Source organism: Pongo abelii, chromosome Y (genome assembly GCF_028885655.2).
Source record: "Pongo abelii isolate AG06213 chromosome Y, NHGRI_mPonAbe1-v2.0_pri, whole genome shotgun sequence".
Taxonomy (NCBI): Eukaryota; Metazoa; Chordata; class Mammalia; order Primates; family Hominidae; genus Pongo; species Pongo abelii.
The window spans coordinates 59299792-59307712 of record NC_072009.2 but is presented as its reverse complement, the minus strand read 5'-3'; positions in this window follow the sequence as shown (position 1 = coordinate 59307712).

Here is a 7921-nt window from a genome sequence, read left to right as displayed (position 1 = left end):
TGGAATGGAATACAGAATGGAATCGAACATTGAATGGAAGAGAATGCAATGTGGAATGAAACGGAATGGAATGCAATGTGGAATTCAATGGAATGGAGTGTGGAATGGAATGAAATCTGGAATGGAACGTAGAATGGAACGCGGAATGGAAATTGGAATGGAACGTGAAATACAATTGAAATGGAATGTGGAATGGAAATAAATGGAATTTAAGGGAATGTGAAATGGAGTGGAATGGAATGTGGAATGGAATGCATAATGGAATGTGGAATGGAATGGAATGGAATTGCAGTGGAATGTGGCATGGAAAGCAACGAAATGAAATGGAATGGATTGGAATGGAACGAATGTGAAATGTAATGGAGTTGAATGTGGAATGAAATGTATACTAGAATGGCATGGAATGTGGAAAGAATGTGGAATGGAATGGAATGGAATGTGGAATGCAGTGGAATGAAATGTGGAATGAAACGTGGAATGAAACGGAATGCAATCTGGAATGGAAAGTGGAAAAGAACGCAATGGAAATTGGAATGGAATGGAATGGAATGTGGAATGGATTGTGGAATATAATGAAATGGAATGTGGAATAGAACGAGGAATGGAATGTGGAATGGAAAGTGGAATGGAATGGAAAGGGGAATGGAATGTGAAATGGAACATGGAATGGAATGGAATGTGGAAAGGATTGTAAAATGGAATGTGGAATTCAACGCGGAACGGAATGGAATGGAATGTGTAATGCAACATTGAATGCAATGGAATGGAATTTGCAATTGAACGTGGAGTGGAATGGAATGGAATGTGGAAAGAAACGTGGAATGGAAAGTGTACTGGAACGTGAAATGGAATGGAATGCGGAATGGAATATGGAATGAAAAATGGAATGGAATGGAATGTGGAATGGATCGTGGAAAGGAATGGAATGGAATAGAATGTGGAATGGATTGTAATCGAATATGGAATGTAATGGAGTGGAGTAGAATGTGGAATGGAATGGAATGGAATGTGGAATGGAATGGAATGGAATGTGGAATGGAATGTGGAAAGGAGAGGAATGGAATGCCGAATGATATGGAATGGAATGTGGAATGGAATGTGGTATGGAATGCAATGGAATGTGGAATGGAATGGAAGGTGGAATGGAAATGAAAGGAATGTGGAATGCAATGTGGAATGGAATAGGAAATGCAATGGAATATAATGTGGAATGGAATGTGGAATGGCAGGGAATGGAATATGAAATGGAATGTGGACTGGAATGGAAAGGAATGTGGATTCGAAGGTGGAATGGAATGGAATGGAATGTGGAATGGAATGTGGAATGAAATGGAATGGAATGTGGAATGGAATGGAAAGCAATCTGGAATGTAATGTGGAATGGATTGTGGAATGGAATTTGGAATTGCATGTGGAAATCAATGGAAAGGAATGTGGAATGGAATGTGGAATGCAAAGGAAAGGAAAGTCGAATGGAATGGAATGGAATGTGGAATAGTATGGAATTGAATATGGAATGGAAATTGGAATGGAATGTGGAATGGAATGTTGTATGAGATGTGGAACGTAATGTGGAATGGAATGGAATGTGGAATGCAATGTGGAATGGATTGTGGAATATAATGTGGAATGGAATGTGGAATAGAATGGAATGGAATGTGGAAAGGAACGTGGAATGGAATGGAATGGAATGCGGAATGGAAACTGGAAAGGAATGTGGAATGGAACTTTCAATGGAATGCAGGAATGGAATGGAATGCCGAGTGAAATGGAATGGAAGGTGGAATGGAATGGAATGGAATGCGGACTGGAATTGAATGGAATGTGGAATGGAATTTGGAATGGAATGGAATGCAATGTGTAATGGAATGTGGAATGGAATGATACGTAGAATGTAATGAAATGAAATGTGGAAGGGAATTGAATGGAATGTAGAACTTAATGTGGAATGTAATGGAATGCTATGTGGAATGGAATGTGGAATTGAATGGAATGTGAAATCGAATGGAATGTGGAAAGGAATGTTGAATCGAAAGTGGAATGGAATGGAATGTTGAATGGATTGTGGAATGGAATGGAATGGAATGTCCTGTGGAATGGAGTGTAATGTGGAATGGAATGGGAAGGAATGCCGAATGGAGTGGAATGGATTGGAATGAAATGGAATGAGGAATGGAATGGAATGGAATGAGGAATGGAATGGAATGGAAGGAGGAATGGAAGGGAATGGAACATAGAATGGAATGTGGAAAGGATTACAACGCAATGTGGAATGGAATGGAATGGAATGTGGAATGGAAACGAATGGAATGTAGAAAGGAATGCGGAATGCAATGTGGAATACAATGTGGATTCAAACGGAAGATGGAATGGAAGGAAATGGAATGTGGAAAGGAATGGAATGGAATGGAATGTGGAATAGAATGTGTAATGGATTTTAATGGAATGTGGAATGGAAGGTGTAGTGGAATGGAATGAAATGTGGAATGAAAATGGAATGTAATGGAAAGGAAAATCAAATGGAATGGAATGGAATATGGAATGGAATGGAATGGAATGTGGAACGCAATGTGGAATGGAAGGGAAAAAATGTGTAAAGGAATGTGGAATGGAATGGAATGGAATGTGGAATCGAAGGTGGAATGGAATGGAATGGAATGTGGAATGGAATGGAATGCTGTGTGGAATGTAAAATGGAATGGAAGGGAATGTGCAATGGAACATTTGATGGAATGGAATGGAATGTTAAAAGGAATGTGGAATCCAATAGAATATATTGTGGAATGGAATGGAAAGGAAAGTGTTGTGGAATGGAATGGATTGTGTAATGGAATGTGGAATTTAATGCAATGGAATGTGCAATGGAATGTGGAATGGAATGGAATGGATGGTGGAATGGAACGTGCAATGGAACGTGGAATGTAATGCAATGTAACATGGAATAGAAAGTGGAATGTAACGTGGAATTTAATGGAATGGAACGTGGAAAAGAACGTGGAATTCGAAGTGGAATGGAACGTTGAATGGAATGTAATGGAACGTGGAATGGAATGTGGAATTGAAAGTGGAATATCAGGGATTGGAACCTTGAATTCAATGTGGAAAGGAATGCAGAATGGAACGGTGAATGGAATGGGGAATGGAAAGTGAAAGGAACATGGAATAGAATGGAATGGATTGTGGAATGGTGAGGAATGGCATCTGGAATGGTATGGAATGGAATTGAATGTGGACTGGTATGGAATGGAATGCAATGGAATGTGGAATGGAATGGAATCGAATGTGGAATGGAATGGAATGTGTAATGGAATTGAATAGAATGTGGAAGGGAATGTGGAATGAAACATGGAATGGAGTGGAATGTGGAATGTATTGTGTCAATGGATTGGAAAGGAATGGAATGTGGAATGCAATGGGATGCAATGTTGAACGGAACGTCAAATGGAAAGAGGAATGGAACGTGGAATGGAATATAATGTGTAATGGAATGTTGAATGGAACATGGAATTGAATGGGATGTGGAATGGATTGTGGAATGGAATGGAATGGAAAGTAAAGTGGAATGGAATTGAATGGAATGTGAAATGGAATGGAAAGTGGAATGGAATGGAATGGAACGTTGAATGGAATGGAATGGAATGGAATGTGAAATTCAATGGAATGGAATTTGGAATGGAATGGAATATGGAATGGAATGGAATGCAATGTGGAATGGAAGGGAATGGAATGCAGTGTGGAATTCAATGGACTGGAATGTGGAATGGAATATGAAATGGAATGGAATGAAATGTGGAATGGAACGTGGAATGGAACTTCGAATGGAACTTGGATTGGAAAGTGAAATGCAATTGGAATGGAATGTGGAATGGAATGGAATGGAATTTAAGGGAATGTGAAATGGAGTGGAATAGAAGGTGGAATGCAATGTGGAATGGAATGGAAAGGAATGTGGAATGGAATGTAAAGAAATGGAATGAAATGAGGAATGGAATGGAATAGATTGGAATGGAATGAACGTGAAATGTAATGGAGTGGAATGTGCAATGGAATGTGGAATAGAATGGAATGGAATGTGGAATAATTGTGGAATGGAATGGAATGGAATGTGGAATGCAATGGAATGAAACGTGGAAAGGTACGTGGAATGAAATGGAATGCAATGTGGAATGGAACGTGGAATGGAATGGAATGTGGAATGGAATGTGAAATGGAATGTGAAATGGAATGGAATGTGGAATGGATTGTGGAATGCAATGAGGAATTCAACACGGAATGGAATGGAATGGAATGTGCAATGGAATGTGGAATGGAATGGAACGGAATGTGGAATGGAATGTGGAATGCAAAGTAGACTGGAACGTGGAATGGAATGGAATGCGGAATGGAATGTGGAAAGAAAATTGTAATGGAATGGAATGTGGAATGAATTGTGGAATGGAATGGAATTGAATAGAAGGGGGAATGGATTCGAATCAAATGTGGAATGCAGTGGAATGCAACGCCGAATGGAAAGGAATGGAATGTGGAATGGAAAGGAGTGGAATGGAATGTGGAATGGAATGGAATGGAATGAGGAATGGAATGGAATTGAATGTGGAATGGAAAGTGGAATGTAGTGGAATGGAATGCAGAATGAAATGGAATAGAATGTGGAAAGAATGGAATTGATTGGAATGTGGAATGGAAAGGAATGGAGGGTGAAATGGAAAGTGGAATGGAATGCAATGGAATGTGGAATGGAAATGAAACCAAAGTGGAATGCAATGTGGAATGGAATGCAATGGAATGTGGAATGGAATTTGGAATGGAAAGTGTAAGGGAAGGGATTGGAATGTGGAATGGAATGTGGAATAGAATGGAATGGAATGTGGAATCGAAGGTGGAATGTAATGGAATGGAATGTGAAATGGAATGTGGAATGGAATGTAATAGAATGTGGAATGGAATATGGAATGGATTGTGGAATGGAATGTAGTATGGAATATGGAATGGAATGGAAAGGAAAGTGCAATGAAATGTGGAATGCAAAGGAACGGAATGTGGAATGAAATGTGGAATCGAATGGAAAGGAATGTGGAATGGAATGTGGAATGGAATGGAATGGAATGTGGAATGGAATGGAATGGAATGTGGTTGGGAATGGAACGGAAGGTTGAATGGTATGGAATGGAATCGAATGTGGAATGGAATGGAATGTGGAATGGAATTCAATGGAATGGAACTTGGAATGGAGTGGAATATGGAATGGAATGGAATGTGGATTGGAATTGGATGGAATGGAATGGAAAGTGGAATGGAATGGAATGGTACGTGGAATGGAATGGATCGTAACGTGGAATCGAATGGAATTGAACTTGGAATGGATTGGAATGTAATGTAGAATGGAACGGAAGAGATCGGAATGTGAAATGGAATACAACGTGGAATGGAATAAAATGTGGAATGGAATGGGATGGAATGTAGAATGGCATGGAATGGAATGTGGAATGGAAAAAAATAGAATGTGGTATGGAATGTGGAGTGGAATGGAATGCAATGTGGAATGCACTATGAAAGGAATGTGGAATGAAATGGAGTGGAATGTGGAATGGAATCTGGAATGGAATGTGGAATGGAATGTAATGGTATGCGGAATGGAACATGGACTGGAAATTGGAACGGAACATGGAATGTAACATGGAATGGAACATCGAATGTAACGTGAGATGGAACGACGAATGGAACGTGGAATGGACCATTGAATGTAAAGTTGAATGGAATATCGAATGGAACATGCGATGGAATGACGACTGGAACGTGGAATGGAATGTTGAATGGAATGTGGAATGGAATGGAATGGAATATGGAGTGGAATGTAAAGGGATGTGGAATGCAATGGAATGTGAAATGGAATGGAATGGAATGTAGAATGGAATGTGGAATGGAATGACAAACAATGTAGAATGGAAAGGAATGGAATGGAATGTGGAATTGAATGGAAAGGAAGGGAAAGGAATGGAAAGGAATGGAATGGAATGGAAAGTTGAATGGAATGGAATGATATGTGGAATGGAGTGGAATGAAATGGAATGTGGAATGGAATGGAATGTGGAATGGAATGTGGAATGGAATATTATGTGGAATGGAATGGAATGGAAAGTGGAATGGAATGGAATGGAATGTGGAATGGAATGCACTGCAATGTGGAATGGATTGGAATAGAATGTGGAATGGAATTAAATGTAATGTGGACTGCAAAGGAATGGAATGGAATATGGAGTGGAATGGAATGGTAAGGGATGTCGAATGGAATGTAATGGAAAGAAATGTAATGGAATGCCGACTGCAATGGAATGGAATATAATGTACAACGGAATGTGGAATGGAATGGAATGGAGTGGAATATGGAATGGAATGTGGAATCAAAAGGAATGAAAGGTGGAATGGAATGTGGAAAGGAATGGAATGTGGAATGGAATGGAATGGAATGTGGAATGGAAATGAAAGGAATGGAAATTGGAATGGAATGGAATTTAGAGTGGAATGGAACGGAATGTAAAGAAATGTGGAATGGAATATGAAATGGAATGGAATGGAATGGAAAGGAACGTGAAATGGAATGGAATGATGAATGGAAGGGAATGGAATGGAATGGAATGGCTTGTGGAATGGAATGGAATGGAATGTGGAATGCAATGGAATGGAATGTGGAGTGGAATGGAATGGAATGTGAAATGGACTGGAATTGAATGGAATGGAATGGAAAGAGAAAAAGAATGGAATGGAATATGGAATGGAAAGAGAAAAGGAATGGAATGGAATATGGAATGGAAATGAATGGAATGTGGAAAGCAATGGAATGGAATATGGATTGCAAAATTTAATGGGAATGCAATGTGGAGTGGAGTGGAATGGAATGTGGAGTGGAATGTAATGGAATGTGGAGTGGTATGGAATGGACTTTGGAATGGAATGTTGACTGGAATAAAATGGAATGGAATGGAATGTGGAATGGAATGTAATGAATTGTGGAATGGAATGGAATGGAATGAAATATGGAATGGAATGGAATGGAATGTGGAAAGGAATTGAGTGAAATGTGGCATGTAATGAAATGTGGAATGGTATGCGAAATGGAATGTAATGGAATGGACTGGAATGCAATGTGGAATGGAATATAATATGAAGTGGAATGGAATAGAATGTTGAAAGGAAAGTGGAATGTATTGGAATGCAATGTGGAATGGAATGTGGAATGGAGTGGAATGGAATGTGGAATGGAATAGAATGGAATGTGGAATGGAATGGAATGGAATGTGGAATGGAATGTGGAATGGAATGTAATGGAATGTGGAATGGAATGTAATGGAATGTGGAACGGAATGTTCATTGCAATGGAGTGTGGAATGGAATGGAATGCAAAGGAATGGAATGTATAGTGGAACTGAATGTGGAATGGAACGGAACGGAACATGGAAAGGAAGGTGGAATGGAACGTGGCATGGAACACAGAATGGAAATTGGAACGGAATGGAGTGGAAAGTGGAATGTAATGGAAGGGAATGTGGAATCGAACGTGGAATGGAATGGAAAGGAATGTGGAATGGAATGTGGAATGCAATGTAATGGAATGTGTAATATAATGCAATGCAATGTGGAATGGAATGGAAAGGAACGTGGAATGTAACGTGGAATGGAATGGAAAGCAGTAGAATGTGGACTGGAATGTGGAATGGAATGTGAAATGGAATGGAATGGAATGTTGAATGGAATGTGGAAAGAAATGGAATGGAATTTGGAATGGAATGCAATGGAATGTGGAATGCAACGCGGAATGGGATGGAATGGAATGTGGAATGGGAGGTGGAAAGGAATGTGGAATGGAAAGTGGAATGGAATGCAATGTGGAATGGAATGTGTAATGGAACGTGGAATGGAATGC